The 19,154-nt window shown below is 37.9% G+C and overlaps 1 long non-coding RNA gene across 1 annotated transcript; it reads right to left on the bottom strand.

Moving 5' to 3' along the window:
- Positions 1 to 6,357: 6,357 nt before the first annotated feature.
- LOC309858586 lies at positions 6,358 to 18,727 on the bottom strand. Its single transcript, XR_014308259.1, has 3 exons — positions 18,613 to 18,727; positions 15,989 to 16,105; positions 6,358 to 6,444 (listed from the first exon to the last, which is right to left on the bottom strand). It is a non-coding gene; the product is annotated as an uncharacterized lncRNA (long non-coding RNA).
- Positions 18,728 to 19,154: the final 427 nt, after the last annotated feature.

Genomic DNA, 19,154 nt, shown 5'->3' on the forward strand with positions numbered 1-19,154 from the left:
TGTTTCTTCACTGGCTTCTTCTTCCTTCCTTTTTACGATCATCTCTCTTTATAGGGCCACTGAATGTTGTGGTCTCTGAGCCTCCATTCTAGACTTCCTTGTATCTTATTCTCTCCCTAGAGATCCTACTAGAACCAGTGGCTTCATTTACCTCTTTGCCTATTTATCTCACAAATTCTATCTCCAATTAACTGTCTTTCCTGCAGTCCAGGCATATACATACAAAGTCCTCTTGATAACTCTGCTTAGAGGTTTCAAGGACACTTAAGATTCAGCATAATAATCTCAGTCTTTTGATATCGGTTGAGTCCTGATTTATGACCCAGTATGTGGTCTATTCTGGAGAAAGTTCCATGTGCACTTGAGAAGAATGAGTATTCTGTTGTTTTAGGGTGGAATGTTCTGTATATATCTATGAGGTCCATCTGGTCCAATGTGTCATTCAATGCTCTTGTTTCTTTATTGATTTTCTGCTTCTATTATCTGTCTAATTCTGAGAGAACCGTGTTAAGATCTCCTACGATTAGTGTATTCATATCAATATGACTCTTTATCTTGATTAACAGTTTTCTTAAGTAATTGGCTGCCCCCATATTAGGAGCATAGATATTTACAATTTTTAGATCATCTTGGTGGATAGTCCCTTTAAAGATTATGTAGGGTCCTTCTGTATCTCTGACTACAGTCTTTAGTTTGAAGTCTAATTTATCTGATATGAGAATCGCTACCGCAGCCTTCTTTTAAGGCCCATTGGCATGAAAGATGCTTCTCCATCCCTTCACTTTCAGTCTGCATGTATCTCAAAATGGGTCTCTTGTAGACAACATATGGATGGGTCCTGTCATTTTATCCAATCTGCAACCCTGTGCCATTTTATGGGTGCATTTGGGCCATTCACATTGAGAGTGATTATTGATAGATACGTTTTTATTGACATCGAGTTACCTTTGAAGTCTTTCTTTCTGTAGACTGTCTCTATATTTCTGTTCAATGCTATCCTGGGATTTTTCCTCTTTTATAGAACTCCCCTTAATATTTCCTGCAGTGTCGACTTGGTGGTTGCATAGTCTTTTAAGCCTTGCCGGTCTTGGAAACTCTTTATCTCTCCATCCATTTTGAATGTAAGTCTTGCTGGGTTAAGTATTCTTGGCTGCATTTTCTTCTCATTAAGTGCCCTGAATATATCTTGCCAGCCTCTTCTGGCTTGGCAGGTCTCTGTGGACAGGTCTGACATTATTCTGATGGGCTTCCCTCTGTAAGTAAGGAGCCTCTTTGCCCCGGCGGCTTTCAAGAGATTATACCTACAATTATAATTCCTCAATTTGACTATCAGGTGTCGTGATTTTTTTTGGAATGTATAATCTTGGGTGGAGAGCATTCAGCCTCTAGTACCTGAACACTGGTTCCATTCACGAGATTGGGAAAATTTTCATGAAGGACTTGTTCCACTATATCTTCTAGACTTCTTTCTTTCTCCTCCCCTTCAGGGATTCCAATAATTCTGACATTGGAATGCTTCATGGCATCATTTATTTCCCTGATTCTGTTTTTGTGGTTTCTAAGCTGTTTGGTCCAGGCTTCCTCCTGATCCTTTCTCTCTGTTTGTCTTCCAGATCACTAATTCTTTCTTCTGTCTCAGTTACCCTAGCTTTGAGAGAGTTTAGATTAGATTGGAACTCATTGAGAGCACTGTGAACCTCCTCCCTGGTAGCTTTAAGCTCCTCCCTAACATTGTGAACATCCTGTCTGGTCGCTTTCAGTTCGGCCCTAATCAATTCTGTTTGGTCATCCATGGCCTTCTCCAACCTAGCCATTGCCTGGATAATTGTTAGCCTGAATTCTCTTTCTGACATATTGTCTATGTTGATAGCCGTTGGCTCTGTTGCAGAAGGTCCATCCTCTGTATTTTTCTTCTGTTGGGCATTCCTCCTCCTAGTCATTTTGGTGGGAGATGACTGAACAGATGTAGCTGGATGTATCAACTGTGGTGCAGTCAAGGTGCACTCTGGAACATTTCTGAGCAATCAGGATTCCCCACCCAAACGAGAGACAAAAGAAAAGAAAAAGAAAAAGAAAAAAAAGAAAAGAAGAAAAAAAAAGAGAGAGAGAGAGAGACAGGAAAGATAGGGAAGATGAAAAAGAAGGTTCAGCCCAGATGGGCCCCAAGGTAAGATTTATGAAGTAGACAAACAAAAAGAGATAAAAAGACTGATACAAGTATATGACAAGAGAAAAAAAAAATATATATATATATATATATATATATATATATATATATATATATACATATGCAAATAAAGAAAGAACCGCGTCAAAAAGAACCACAAGTGTAAAATTTATATGCTATCAGGACAAACACAAAAAACACAGAAACACTGGTGGAAGAAGATGGGAGAGTTCTTTTAAATTCTCAGTGTGTGCGAGGAAGGTTGTTTTGATTCTTCCTGGATGTATCTTGATATCTTTGTTAAAGGACTCAACTTTCCTAAGATAAAGGGGATTAAAAATTGGTTTACCTATAGGGGTAGTATTGATTGGGGAAAGGGGATTACTTTGAAGTTTAACTCTATATGAATATTAGAGGATAAAAATAACAAGGAATAAAGTAGACTAAACTAAAATTTTAAAAAAGGAATTCAAAAAATAAAAATGCAAAAGAAAAACATAAGTGTATGTATCAAAAAGTTCAGGTTAGAAAGGTATTATGGAATTTGATGTACTGTACAACTCCCTGTGATGGTAAATAGGTTAAAAAAATTACCTATGTGTAAAAAAAAAAAAAAAAAAAAAAGAACCGGAATAGTGGGAAAGAGTGAACGATACAAGTTTTCCTATGAAGTAGTGGTTGTTCTCTTTTAGTCCTTTTTTTTTTCCTATTTTTTTTTTTCTTTCTTGGTTTGTTTTCTGGGGGAGGGGCCTGCCACCTGGGTTGTCAGTCAATGATGTTTCCTGATTTAAGTCCTCCCGCCCCCCTCAAGGGGGTGGGCTCTGAGGAAACTGGTTATTTTCAGGCTTTTGTTCTCTGGCGGTTTTTATGCTTGTTCACTTTTTTTTTCTCTCACCTTGACCGCCTTTGATGGTTTTTGAAGTTTTAGAGGAAAACAAACCGCACCCTGATTCCCACTCAGAGAGAAGCCTCAGTCTGGGTGCAGAGCCTAAGTAAGTTCCCCCTTGGCCGCTGGCAGAGCAGGTTCCAAGTTGCAGACCCTGGGGGCGCAGGATCTTTTGCTTGTACCCAAAGCCAAGGCAGTGGCAGCTGCCTGGGAGCTCCTGACTGGCAGAGAGGTTTCAAGCAGCGATCGCACTCTGAGATTTTGCCGCTGGCCCGGCCTGGGAGTGCCCGGCTTGCGCGCACCTCTTTCAGAGGTGGCTATGGGTCGGGCGCGCCTCTCGGGCACTGAGAACGGGGCACAGGTCCGTAAGCACCAGGCTGGGCTTTTGTGCACCTCTGTCAGGGGAGAGTTTGGGGAGCGCGGCTTAGGCTTTGAAACAATGGCAGGGGTCAAAGAGCGCCAGCTGGGCCTTGGTAACTCAGGGGAGCATGAGGGACGTGTGCGCATATCTCAATCTTTGTGGTAGGGCTCGCGCATTCTGCCGACCAGCGTGGCTCCCATCCCTTCACAGGAGCCGGACCCCACACGTTCTCGGGCACGCTGGCGGCTTAGGGACCAAGAGCTGGTTTCTCCGCCGCACTCTCTCTGCCTCAGCGCCGGGGAGGCTGTCCTGGGACGGGGACTTAAGCCCCTATCCCTAGCCACCCTGATTCCCACAATCCCCCCGCCCCCCCCCCCCCCCCCCCCGCCGCCATCCTTTGCTCTTTTGGAGTGCTTTCAACCAGTCTCCAAGTTAATGTTGGTCCCCAGACGCAGGGCACTCTCGCTCGTATTGGGGTATTACTTTCCAACCGGTCACCTCTGGTGGCTCCCTCCCCCTTTTGTTTATCTTCTGATATCAGTCCGCCATTCCCACTCCGCTTTCCCTGCCCACTGGTGTCTTCTGCCCCTGTAGAGATCCAGACGTGTATAATTCTGATCTCAGGCTGATTTCATGGGTGATCGGAGTTCTTTGGTAGGTAATCAGCTCACTTTGGGGTACCGGCTGAAAAGGCGCCTCCTCCTACTCCCCCGCCATCTTGTCCCCTCCCCCAACTTCTTTTACCACAAATCTAACAGTCATCATTTTGGCTTCAGATCTTCTATAAACTTCCTGAAATTTCATAAACTATATTTAAATATGTATGCTTTCTCGCTTTCCAATTTATTATGTTGTATTTCAAACATATAACAATGCATAAAATGTACAATATTTTGGCAAAGGGTTTAGAGACATTATCAGATTCTAAAATGGGTCAGTGATCTCAAATAGGGTAAGAACCACTCACCCAGAGCCATCCTATCTCCAAACTTCATTTTCACATAACCTTCAATGAAAAAGAATTAGAGTATATGCTCCAATATGTCTATTTATTCATAAAGTATGCATACACTACATTTCATTATATATCCAATATTACAAAAACTTGATTTATTATTTTAAAAATAAAACATTAATAAAAGGGTTAGTTTTGATATTTTCCTTTCTCACACCAGCAGACCAGGGTTGAATATACTGAAGTATAGACTGTAACCTAGATAAAACATTTAAATCCAATTATCCCACTCAGAGTTTTCAGTGTTTGCTTGAACCATTGTCTACTCACAGTCTATGAGATAAATTAATACTCCTTATCGTGGCATATAAAACTGCCCAAACTCTCTCTAAACCAGCTTCCTACATTGACCCCCCCCCCCATTTTCCCTTTGTCTTTTTTTTCTTTTACCCATCCATTCACTAAATATACCAGGAACTTTGACCCAGATTTTGCTTGTGCTGCTCTCTGCTTAAAAATGTTCTTCTTGCCTTCCCAAAGGGGCCAGTGTATTAAGGTGTTCAAGGACAAAGCAGACCACAGAAACTCCAACCCAGCTTTACAAATTACTAGCTAGTGACCTTGGGGAAGTTTTTAACCTCTTGTTGCCTCTTCTATAAAATGGAGATAGAAGCATCACTTTATTAGTAGAATTAATTAGAACAGTGGTTGGAATAGAGTCATTAGCATATTAAAATGTTATGATATTAGAATTTGTACATTAGCACATTAAAATATTAGGATATTAGATTTTGTACATTATAGCTTTGTAGTTAGCAGTTCTCTTTAAGGTGCAGTTAAACGTGCTTTCTTCTGAGAAGTTTCTGACTGCTCTAGCTGAGTTAGCATCCCTTAAGCCCTCTAATCTTTCATAGGACTTGTTTTCACTTATGCCTTCTATTAGACTACACTCTACTTAGTTGTTATTTAATTAATTTCCTTCAGTAATCTGTAAGGTTTTTGAGGGCAACAACCATGTCTTGCTTATTAGGTTTGTGTTTTGGGAACCATCAGAGTGGACAGCAAAGAATTTATTACTTGCTTGTCATCACGAGCTGAGACTGCCATCCTGAGAGACACAAGAGGCACATGGCTTCCCCAACTCCACAGCTCTGCCTTTGGTTATGTGTACTTCTCTGGGGTGTGATTAAGACTTAACTCAAGGGGACGTGTCAGACTTCTCTTGAGTGAAAGTGGTGTTACCTAAAGACAACCCTGAGGTCATTTCAGTTTATCAAAAGATGGTTATGCTTCATGAACCATAAAAGAAGGGAAGGAGGGAGGGAACAAGAAAGTAACAAAGGAGGGAGGAAGGAAGAAAGAAAGGATTGAAGGAAGGAAGGAAAAAAGGAAGAAAGGAAGGAAAACGCTATTTGCATGAGAAGAAACTGAGATTCAGAGAAGTGATATACCCAGATTTATAGAGAGCTAGAAAGAAATAATCAGGATTCAAACCAACACCTGACCACTAAACTAATGTTCATTTGATTACAGCACTCTGCCTCAGAAGTAAAGGATCTCTGTTGACAAATCTTGGTGATGGTTGGCTTTCAGTAAGTTCTTACCTAAAGAAGAAAAAAGATCATGTTTCATGCTTCAATCTATTTATATACATATTTTGAATCCTACAACGATGCTGTATATTAGATATTACTACCTTCATTTAATAAATGAAAAAGCTGTAGCCTGCAGAAGTCAAGTTACTGCTCTAAAGTTAGACAACTGGAGGGTACAGGGCTGGGTTTGGGGTCCTCTGACCCTAGTCCTCACTCCCCCACACTCCTGCTGCCACTAACCCTTCCTATTTAGTTGTTGGCCTATTTGACATGGTTACCCGCTCTCTTAGTCTACTTGGACTGTTATAACAAAATACTACAGATAGGTGGCTTAAACAAAAGACATTTATTTCTCATAGTTCTGGAGTCTGGGAGGCCCAAGATCAAGGTGTTGACAGATTCCCACTAGTGGTGAGGGCAGGCTTCCTGGCTTGTAGACAACCACATGTTCATGACAGTCCTCCATGGCTTTTCCTCCTCCTGCAAGTGAAGAGAGGGAGCTCTCATCTTTTTTCACCTTCTTACAGGCCAGGAATCCTATCATGAAGGTCTCACTCTCATGATCTCATCTAAATCTATCTACCTCTCAAAGACCCCACCCCCAAATGCCATCACATCAGGGAACAGGGCTTTATAAATGAGTTAGGAGGGGCATGCACAATCATTCCATATCATCTGGTCTCTATCAACTTGTCAAACCTTGGCCAGCTTATGCTAACCATCTCCATGTTTCCAGCATCATCCCAAACCCAGGGAGCAGACGTGGTGTCAGTTATCAGCCCACAGGCACTTTTCAGTGATTGTCCATCTTCCTCCCCTTTGCCTACACCTAATGTACTAATGATGATTGTATGCCTCTCTTAATTTGTATGTGGTTATGTATTTTACTGATACACATATCCAACAGATATGTGTCAAAGCTGGAAGTGCACTTAAAGAACAGGTAAATCAACACTTTCATTTCTACAGAGGAGGAGGCTGAAGCTCAGGGAGATAAAAGAATCTGCTTGACAGCTGAGTTGATTTATTCCACATCATGCCTCACCAAATGAAATTATTTTATTTTTGGATGTTTTTATTACTTATTAAGCTCATAAAATAAGCTTCATGAAGACAAAACTTTTTCTCTCTTGTCTTCTCTGCTGAGAAGATTAAATTCATGACAACAAGCACTTTGGTCATTGTTATATCTCAGAGTTTACATCAAATATTAATTTTTTTAAATGTACCCTCAATTTAAAGGACAACTTTTTTGGAAAGTAGAAACACTATGTTAAATATAGACATATATTTGAGCCCAGCAATAACAAACACAAGTTTATATACGTAAATAGGACTATTTTCTTTACATGTTCAAAAGCTTGTGTCTAAACCTTCTTCACATTCAGAGATTAAAGTCTCTTAATACTTTCTGCCTTTCAGTGAGTATGTGGATCATCAGACCTATAATCATGACCTTGATGTCTTAATTACTTTTGATCAACAATGTTATTCCATAATATACAAAGAATTCTAGAATTTCTTCTCTATATTTTTTATATTTATATATTTCTTTTCTAGCTCCCCAAGTTCATTCAGAAACACCTAACAGAAAGATTGTTAATATTTTAAATCTCATGTCATCCCCCTCTAGTTTTGTTTGTTTGCGTTTTTTTTTTTTTTTGGTGTTGTTTTTTGTTGTTGTTTTTGTTTTTTGGCATGTCCCACTGGTCATGCAAGACTAAGAGACTTGACAGTTTCTCCATGACTCTTACTGCCACAGAGGTCTATCGTTTCATTAAACATTTTTGAATGTGTGGATAGAGGCAAAAAGAATCAAGCTGTAACTCCTAATCCCACTTCTCTCTCCATCATATCAGGTTGAAAAGTACATCTATTTGCATAAGCTCATATAACACGGATGGGTCTTATTAAATTGCATTATGCTCTCTGCTTACATACCAAAATACCTCAGGTAAGACTATAATAAAGATTTTATTGATACCTATAAGGAAACCTAAAAGGTAAGCTAATTGCTAAAGCCCTGAAGAATCCAAATGCCAGTTAATGAAAAGTCATACATCCCCACCAAGTATACTTATCTTCATTGTTTCACTCTGAATAAGTGTACTAAAATAATGACATATCTTAGATTCTTATAGCATCAATACCCCCCCACCATAAACACTCATGAAATGTAGAACCAATACCTGTTTAAAGAAGGAGAGAAGAAAAGAAAAGAAGTGAAGTCAGGAGTGAAATTTGTTTAACCTCTCATGTTTATTTTATTGAAAATTATCATTGCCCATAATTGATTACTTCTAAGGTTTTTGGTGTTTGTACGTTTCCAAATCATAAGACTTACAGAAAGACCACACATTTCAGTATGATCTGAATAAAGAATATAAGAACAGTGGGAGGCAGAGTGAGACATGTGAACAGGCAAAAGACCAGGAAAATGTGATGGTGGACTCATGGGGCATAGCAGTACCCATGCCATCTTTCAAAAAGTTTGGCTTAAATCAAGTTGTTTTGGAAATGCATTCCTTAGAGTTATTTGTCTTCAGTTATTAACTGCCCCACGTGAGCACTGTCAGGCCATCAGTGACTTCTAAAGCTTTAATTTCAGATGAGCAAGCAAAGAGAAATTATTTCAGTGTCACCCAATTTCGAAATGGAAGGTGGTTTCCCAGATCTTGCATACAAGCACAAGAGTACCTTCTGTGAACCAGAATCAGACTAGGGGTAACAAAAGATGCAAAATGCTGCACAACATAGATCGTATAAACAGAGATTGTGATGGTTTTTAAGTGCACATTATTAAAATCGTATTCCCCTCTGGAGAAGATTTAAAGTACAGAGGCATATTCCCTCTCTTTACATCATTTTGGGGCAGAAATCATCTCTGTCTAAGTAACCAGCCAATCTGCCAGGATAAAAGTAAAAAATACCTAACATCCAAAAATAAAAATATAGCGAATATTATAAATTAAGTGGAAGGAAGCTATTAGGAAGGAACTCGGAAGGCTGTAGCCAGGCTGTGGCAGTAAGAAGACAAATACACCAGCCTCTGTCATTTTGACATCAATTGACTAATTTGCTCCAGGTTTTCTTGAGGTTTCTTTTAGTGTATTTATAACCACAAAAGCATTTATTTTGGTCCCAAGATAAAAAGCCTTTTACGCAATGGTGCATATTTCTAAGGTAACAATGTTTCCATTGTCAAAACTCCCATCAAAGCGGGTAGGGAGGGAATACTACCTACCCCATTTATTTTTTGGGCATCAGCTTTACCAAAGTACTAGTTTGAAACTTAACCTAATTTCTATTGCACAGTTGCTAGTTGAAAGAAGGAAAAAATGCTTCTCAAATGATTTCATCTTTCCTGATATCATGAAGAAGGAAAATATTTTAGACACCAATGTCCTAGGACATTCTATTCTCGAACCTGGTACCCAGAACTCGTGCATGCTGGATTAGACACAAGGGAAGAGGCAGATGTCCAAAAGATAAATTAATCCAGATGTTTTTCCTGCTTTTTATTAATGCTTCACTCCAGCTGTTCCATCTTCATACTGGTAAAGTCCCAATCAACACACAGGATGAAAAGGCAGAAGGTAGAGAGGTGTTCCAGAATACTAAAAGATCAAAATAATATTCTTTACAAAATTGAAGATAACACCCAAAAACTGGGGCCAGGATTTTCTACATATTGACAGTTGTCAGGAGGAAGCAGTTGCTGAGACTTATCCTCCTATTGGAAAACAAGACAACAGTCTCGTGACTCGGCAGGCCAATGGGCATATCTCCAATTGTCCTCAATTAAGACTGTCCCCAAGAAAATACCAAAAGAGAGATAGAGTGCAAATATGTGGGGTTTTGTTTAAGCCTTTCTCACACACAAATGAAATAGACCACAAGAATGAACACAGTTTAACAATAGCAAAACAAATTAAAAGTAGTACCAGCCTTCACTTTGCTAGAAGCTACACGCGGCTCAATGATGACAAGTAAGATGTTCATTCTTAGTCTAAAAAATGTTTCCCTAGGACAGCTGTAGGGCATGGCTCAGTGGTCTGAACATCTGGTTTGATGTACCTAGACTCCTTGGAGCCATGGGCTGGAATCCTCGTGTGATTCAGTTAACTCTTTATCTTTAGCAGAACTAAACAGAATTCCCAACTCTTTACTGTGTGGTTCTTGGGAAGTTTGGGGAAAGATGTATCCACCCTGGCTCTGCTTAGAGATAAAAGAATTTAAAGAATTAAACTTGACACTTTAGCCCCAAGTTACCCGCTTTCTATTGTTTACTGACACTGGAATACCATCTTTGTTGTTTATGTAGGGTCTTTCATTTAAGAATTTCAAAGTACTCTCTGACATGGTCTGATGGTAGAAATGAGCAATGTTCATGTTTTAAGGACAAGAAAAATGAGACACAAGAATCCCACAATATGTCAAAGAAAAGGCAATAATGAAATCTTGTCCTCTCATTGGAGTGTATAGTTATTTTATATAAGAGTTTTCCAGGGGGAGGATGAAGGTTAGATGAGTGTGCATCTTGAACCATAAATAAAGAATTTAGTCTGAATGATACCTGTAAAATGACTGACCAATCTGAAACAAAAGAAATTTAATAACTTCTTTGAACCTTAGTTGTTTAATCTTCAAACAATGGAATTAATGCCCACCTGAGCCCATGCAAGGAGAATGTGCATAAATATATAATGGGCAATGCAGAAATGCCACTCTTTCTTTCCCTCCGACTCACAAGGATAGCACTATAAAGTAGCCTTTAAGAACTTTCTATTCCCACAACAAGAGGTATAGAAGAGAATATTTAAGAGTCTGGTGTCTGATCCAAATAATTTGGAAATGGCAAGCCAGCAGAACTTCCTTCACTTGTGTTACTCTCTTTAACACAGCACACCCTCTACCCACTTACCCATTCCTACACAATTCAATACACATTGAAGGACTTATTATGTGGTAAGCGCTAGGGATACCAAAAGCAAGAAGTTAGACCTTCACAAGTGGTTTAAGGGTCTAGTGGAAAGAGACAGGCATGTATACAGATAGTTACAATGCAAAAGGATGAATGACACAATAAATCATTTCAAGAACTATCTAAACACAGCCAGAGTGTGATGTAATTCCTTTCATTTTCCAGAGTATTGTGCCCATATCAATTGTTTAGGAAGATTTTTCTTTTCTGTAATCAGGTGTTAATAAATGATAACCATTAGCATAATCTTTCCTACCTGCTACACAGTCATCCTCAACCACAGAAGGTTGCTAGAAAGATTAAGTACGTTATGTTTTATAAAACACGTAGCAGTTGCTTGCACATACAAAGCACTCATTAGTGCCGTTGCTATTGTAATTACCATGATATCATAACCATACCATCATGTCATTATTAAGTATAGGACAGGTTTATGTCTCAATAATCCTAAAAATGGAGCAAGGATACTGGAGATGAGGATGGGAGCCAGGTGTAGTGCCATATATAAAATCAGAGAGTCCTTAGCCCATAGAGGCTTGATTTACTCAATTTCCACCCTAGGCCAAAGAGCACAAGATTATGAAGTAGAGCTCTTCTAACAGGTAAATTCAACAGTGACCTTAAAAGCATTCAAAGGAGTTCTAACAAGTGCCTTCCTACTCCGTCTATTACAGGTTCTTGAAATTCCTTTAGCAGGAAACACCTTGAATGCCCTTGGAGAAACCAAACATTTCTCTGAATCAGTGGTCTTTAGCAAGGAAGGTATTTTGCTTCCTCTCCCCAGGAGACCTTTGTAATGTCTGGAGATATTCTGAAATGTCACAACAGGGTAAGAAGGCATGGGGAGCATGGAAGTGCTGCTGGTGTCTGGTAAATAAAGGCCAGCGATGGAGCTAAATATCCTACTATGCACAGGACAGACTCCGTAACATATTTTTCAGGTCCAAAATGTCATTTGTGCCAAAGCTGAGAAATTTTGCCGTAAAGAAATACCTACTTATTTAGATCTACTTAGGTAGACATTCCCATTCATTATCCTTTTTACTTAATTTCAAACTATGATGTGAATAAGTGAGCTGTATCTTCTTTAAGCAAGGTTAAACTAGGCAAAGAGAGCTAGAGAAAGGGTAATAAGCCAAGGGCATTTACTCTGTAAAGAAGCAAAAGAAAGTAATCTAAGAGATGGGAAATTTTTTTATTCCATATTTTTTAACCCAAGGACCATCTTGATGCCTTTCCTGGCTACATTTTTTTTTTTTTTTACTATAGTGTGGAATGCACACATATAATGTGCTCCATAAATTCCCACTGTATGAATAATTTCAATTGTAAATCTAGATTGCATTTTGTCATGTCCTTGAAGAAAATCAAACTAGATTTCTGAAGATTCAAGAATTTAGGGAATGAGTTAACAGAATTTTTTTGAAAACCTATTCCATGTCAGTCAAGGTTCTAGATGTTTGAGATACATCAATGAACAAAGCATCCTTGGGGGGCTCATATTCAATGAAATTCTGAGTGAAGTTCGATCAATCTTGAACTGGAATGCCTCTACATTATGGCATTATAGTTTTCCAACCTACTTATCTCTATTAATTCAAAAAGAGAAATTAGTTTTAAGAGAAATTTTACCTACATGAGAAATTAATCCACTTCCAAGGCAACAAAGCAAAATAGATTGCAGTGGAATTCCAACTTTTTGTAGATCCTCGTTTAAGCAATTAAGGATTGGAGTGTGTAAGAAACCAGTTGAAGAAGACAACCAAGTCTGAGTTCATTTCTCTTGTCCAGGTAAAAATGGAGATGAAGGACTGAAAGATCTATTTATTTTATGAATCACTGTGTTTTAAGAAGGAGCTTTCCACAACAAAACAACTGATAGCTTTTGAAACAGCCTGATTGATTGTGTGAATAGTAAAATTAGCTTAGCTTGGGTCTGCATTACACTTGAAAGCACAGGACTATTTACCCTGAATTCTCCCTGATTAGTTTCAGTGATAGCATTTAATCACTCTCCCAATGGTCCCAGTATGAGAAGACTAAAAACAGCTTGGATTTGTCCTAACCCTGCACTCTACAAGCCTAGAAATTGTACTGGCTGATAAATGTTACCTATTTGACAGCTCTGCTGAAGATGTGTCTCCCTACAGGTAGCAAATCTCTGGGAAGTTTCCTGGGTCCTCCTTTCCCTACATTTTTTCTTATAGGTTTTGGCTTATTCAAGTACTACTTTGAATAGTGAAGTTATTTTTATGCCTCCTCGACTCTACATCACTTACAGAAAGACACTGTATTCAAAACATCTTTTCTAGGCAGCTCTAGGATAATATCTAGTATCCAAAAGTATTAGGTGAATAAAATTAATAATGGATTTATAAGTACTTGGATGGATTGAAGGGATGGCAGCTCGGGAAATCTTTAGAACTCCAGGAAAATAGAGAAAGGTATTAGTGAGCTTTTTCAGACATTTACTTTAGGAAGAAACCTAAGGAAAGCAACTCTTGACTCATACCTCACCTTTTCCTATTAAACATTAATTAGAATTAAGACCATGTTCTTTCTTCTGCTTCTAAAAGCTAAATCCTTAATATATTTATAAATACATATTTATTTGTTGAACTCATAAGATGCATGCAATTCCATGAAAAGAAGCAAAAAGGATTTATACTCGAGCCTGATAAGACCCTTACAGCTGAGGTATATGGCATCTCTGCTTCTTTTTGCTGGCTTTCCAAAGAGCTGTCACTAATGAGTAGCTCCATTGACCCCTGAAGCCACCACCGCTAGCAAGCCTTTAAATTTCTTTGGTTCCAGAACTTGTTCTGAGACACAAGCTGAGTAAAGAATATCACATATTTATAATAATATTATACAAGATAATTTCTGTCTTGCAGTTCACCTCTGTACTTAATTATTATATTTATCTGCAAACTAAATAAACAGAATAGTGAGGCCAGTGCTGAAGACTGCTTATGAAGCAAGTTACTAGCTTCTGTTCCATCTTCAGGCCTGTCCACCAATGCAGAGCATTTATCAAGTCTTTTCCAGTTTAAATTCCATGACATCCTCAAGCAAGAAATCAGAGTGTGCTATGTGGTTTAAGACCTGAGATGAGTAATCCACAAAATTAAATAAATTGCCGGTATTTTTTTCAAAGATTTTATTTATGTATTTATTTGAGGAGGGGAGGGGCAGAGGGAGAGAGAATCTTAAGCAGACTCTGCGTTGAGCATGGAGTCTCAGTGCAGGCCCCAGCTCACGGCTCAATCCCTTGACCCTGAGCTCATGACTTGACCTGAAACCAAGAGTTGGATCTTTACCTAACTGAGTCACCCAGGTGCTCTGCCTGTACAGAATAGTGTATATTAAGATTTAATATATGGCTCTGAGAGGTCAAGCCCAAATCTTTCTTTGGAGAAGTCCAAGACTTAAATTTTACCAAGTATACCTATGATGGTCAGAGGTCTCAAAAAAGCAGAGTAGTCTGAAGGAAAAAGTAGATTGAGCAGTTAGATATTGAAATGAGAATTATCAAGAGGTTAAAAAAAGTTGGAGGAGTAATTTAAAATATTGGATGAGCATAGGGGTTGAATTTTTTTTTTCCAGTTTTGCGATTTAAGGAGTGATTTTTTTGGATGGCAAGGCATCACATAAGTGATCGTGAAATTGACCAACCATCATTTTCTAATGGAATAACTTTGAAAAATAGTATGCATAGCCTGTAGTTATTATGTTAATATTAATATTTCATATTACAATATGAAATGTGTTTCTATGAAACATCTGAAGCCCATTGGTCTATAGGAATGTTTACTCTGTGCTTTATAAAGTGGGAGAGGCTTAAAACTTATCTTGAATGATTTTTGAACAAGTGAACATTATCATCACCTGGTCTAAATGAGTTCGGCACTTCCTCCTTCCAAAGGAGTCAACCAGTTAGATGACCAGGTTCACTATTCCCCAGGACGGGGTTGTTGCTATAGGCAAAGAGTGCTGCCACGTGGCCTTAGAAAGAACTGTATCTTAAATTTCTTGAGCCTCAGTTTCTTCATCTATAAAACTGGGAATATAATCACCTACTTTATAGAACATCAGACAAGTAATGACAAATAAAAGCATTTAATATAGTTCCTGATAGTAGAGATAAATAAGCATTTCCTTTCCTTCCAGCTTTTGTTCAGGAAAAAGGACACCTTCTTTTATTCCCTGTTCTCCTGTAAAGAGACAGGGTCACCTTTCACATACTGCCCAGAGTTGGGACATTGTGACATTGTCAAGTGCTTTTCTGCTGTCAAGTTAATGAAGGATTACACCCGCCCTCTCTCCCTGGTCAGCACAGACTGCTTACAGAAAAATCAAAAAATATCCAAGAGCACTAGCAGGAATCATCTCTGTATAAAAGCAATTTTCTCCAGCTTTATGAGTGAGGGCAGCTGTAAATCACTCAGCCCATTTGCATTTATACTGCTTTAAAAAGGGGGGTGGGGATGGGGTGGTGGGAGGGATATCTACCCACTGAGAAATGTTACCCTAGGACAGAAGAGAAAATGTTTCCAAGATCATCTCCCTGTTTGGCCAGTGACAGGCTATTTGTGCCAGGAGAGTAGGAGGTGAGGGGTAAGAAGAAGTTACATCAAACTCTGTCTCATGGAGTAAACCTCAAAACTGGAATACCTATTCTTGGAATTACAAGCTCCATTTGGTTTTTCTTTGCAAATGGAGAAAAAAAAGTTTACTTAAGATAGCTTAATCGTTTTGTAATGCCTGATACATAACACGAAATAGAACACTCACAGTGTTACTGATGGACCTCTTGGCTTGTACCATCTCAATGACATTTACTCTATCCCTGAGCAATTTTAGATAAGCTAAGCCAGCAGCTGGGGAGACCCCAGCTGTAACTAAGCCTGATGTCCTTGCTTCATCTAAGAGAAAGCCCATGGGGCTGAATCCAAGCATCCAAATAGAGAGAAAATATTTTCCACTACCAAGGACAGATAATCTGAGCTATGTTCAACCCAGTCTCTGTGGAATTCTTACTTGAAATTTCTCACTTGGAGGTAAACCGAGGTCTCTTGAAGAATGTCACAGGAAATTTATTGAGAAGAGTCTTCCATTTTCAGTGATTATTTTACTCAAGAAATAAATGCATGTGACCTGTAGAAAGAGCAAAGAAGGCCTGTGTGAGTGGTCAGTCTTATGTTACCACTGTACCTGGTGCTCCAGTCAGGAATATTTCCCAAATAGTAGAATTTATATGTGGAAAACACAGAAAATCACCAGATAAATACAAAATAAAATCATATTTTAAGTTTAGATCAAGAGAAGGAACAATGGATTGGGAAAGTAGGTAAAGAACAATGTTAGACCTCTTCATACTCCCAGACTCAACTTCTGCATATAGGGGAAAAGGACCATCATAGCCATGTCACCATTTCTGTGTGAAGGTTAATAGTAAATTGCTAGTTTACTAGAGACCTCTCTTCCCTTTAAATCAATTTCCTCAAATAAACATTCTATAGCTGTCATGTTCACTATCTTCTTTGAACCACCAATTAATTCTTGAAAGCCAAATTCAGTTCTTATCTAGCCTCTATTTTTTCTTTATAGGTTTAAATCTTTCTCGTTCTTTTTTTGATCTCTTGAACTCCTTTTTGTGCTTCTCTTTTATCCTGGCTTCTTATTTATATAATTTTGGTTATTATTATTATTTTAAAGGTTTTATTTATTTATTTGTCAGAGAGAGAGAGAGAGAGCGCGCACACAAGCAGGGGGAGGGGCAGGTGGAGGGGAAGCAGGTTTCTTGCTGAGCAAGGAGCCCAATGCCAGACACTATCTCAGAACCTTGGGATCATGACCTGCGCTGAAGGCAGATGCTTAACTGACTGAGCCATCCAGGCATCCTATTGGCTTGTTATTATAAGATCTTACTGATTCTACCAATTTCCTCAAGTGTAAAATGATATCATAAAATATTACATTTATGGTTTTTCTTCCACTTCCTGAACCACTCCATTTGTTTTCTTCCTTAGCTACATCCTTATTTTCAATATATTTCTCTTCTTCATGCTTCATATCCAAAGACAAAACTAATGAAAATTAGTGGCCTAAAATTTCTCCAAATGCCATTTCCTCCATCTGGAATGTCCCCTTCTTTCTCCATTGACTTGGAGACTGGAATTCAAACTTGTTCCTCACCACTCAGTGCAAAGATTGTGACATTTAAAAGCTATAAACAGGAAAATTTGATTCTTTCACCATGTGAGGGAAAAATAAAGATATTTTTAGATATATAAAAACTCAAAAGAACATTATCTAAATACATTTCTGGGAAAAATCCTTGAAGAAGTGTACCAAACAAGCAAAACTGAATCTGAGAAATACTCCAAGAAGAGAGAAAACATGCCATAGCAGAAAGAGGGATGTTACAAACAGGCAAAACTTATAGTCAGTCTAAACAAATGTTGATGATATCTGCAAAGTTAACTGCTCTTATTAGAAAACAATATAACAATATAACAAATTTATATGCCCCACTTTTGTGGGGCATATAAAACACAGTTAATAATAATAATAATAATAAATAGCAATCTAAAGCTTAAATTTCAGATTATTTCAGCAAAACCCATATTTTTTTAAAGGAGTGGGCAATAAGCAAAAAAAGGAAGTTAATACAAGCTAAGATCATATCTTGTTCAAAAGAGAAAGGCTATGAATACTAAAATTCTTAATTTTGATAGATAATTTAAATTAAATTTAAAAATAACTAGTACTAGAATATAATATATGAGATATATAGCTCCTAAACCACTAAGGAACAAAGAAGAGACAGAAAATGTATTTAACTTAGTAATAATAAAATGGCAGTGGGAGAGGACATTAAATTCAAAAATTTCAATATACAGAAGTAAAATGAAGTAAAATAATATGCCTTGAAAAGGGCCAAACAGATCAGAAGTTAAAATAAATATGATTAAGTTCAATTTATCTATTAAAAATAAGGAAAATTATATTAAGTTAACTAGTTCATTATTTCCCAAGGAAATACATAAAACAGAATGATACAGAAAAGTTAAAAATAAAATGGGGGGAAAATATATCATTGAAATGAAATAAAATGTATTTTGAAAGGCATTATCAACATTAGTTTAATATTCAGGTCAAAGAACAGGCAATCTTTCTTTATACAGATGACCAGCAAATTTGAAAATATTCTCAGCCTCTCATGTTTAAGAAATTCTAAATAAAGAGACAGAGATGCAGTTTTCCATATATCAGACTGGGAAGATGTGATTGAGGCTCTTCAGTGTTTGATAATAGGGAAACAGGTCTACTCAAACAATGTTCTGGTGACTATAAACTGAAACAAAATTTGCAATTTGAAAGTAGCTTCAAATATTTTTATGCACACTTCGATCTAACAGATTTAATTCTACAAATTCATCCTGCAGATAAAATTATGCAATGGCACAAAGATACATATGCAAGGATTTTCTTTGCTGCATTTTTTATAAGAGCAAAAATCTATAAAAAAATTCATGTTAATTAATAGTAGGCAAAAAGATACATTTTCACATATCCCTACAATAAGATCTTAGAAAACACTTCGAATAAACTGGAATAGATTAGGGGTGCCTGGTTGGCTCAGTTGGTTAAGCATTTACCTTTGGCTCAGGTCATGATCCCAGGGTGCTGGGATGGAGTCCCATGCTGGGTTTCCTGCTCAGCGGAGAGTCTGCTTTTCCATCTGCCCCTTCCCCCACACCCCACTTGTCGTCTCTCTCTCACAAAAATAAATAAAATCTTAAAGAAAAAAAAAAAGACTAGATTAGGGGTGCCTGGGTGGCTCACTCAGTTAAGCACCTAATTCTTGGTTTTGGCTCAGGTCATGATCTCAGGGTTCTGAGATGGAGCCCAGAGTGGGACTCTGCCCTCAGTGCAGAATCTTCTTGCCCCTCTGCTTCTTCTCTCTCTCTCTCTCTCTGGAATAAAGAAATAAAATCTTTAAACAAAAAATAGATTATATCTGTGTGTACTGATATAGAAAAAGTCTAACATATATAGAGTGAAAAACAATTAAATTTTATAACAATACATGTATACTATAATTCCACTTGCAACTTTAAGAAGAAAATACAGATTTCATCCGTTGCACCATTGTAAATATCTTCATTAATTAGGAAACATATAGTCATGTCTGATTTAT

This window comes from Mustela nivalis (genome assembly GCF_964662115.1).
Source record: "Mustela nivalis genome assembly, contig: HAP1_SCAFFOLD_2842, whole genome shotgun sequence".
Classification (NCBI taxonomy): Eukaryota; Metazoa; Chordata; class Mammalia; order Carnivora; family Mustelidae; genus Mustela; species Mustela nivalis.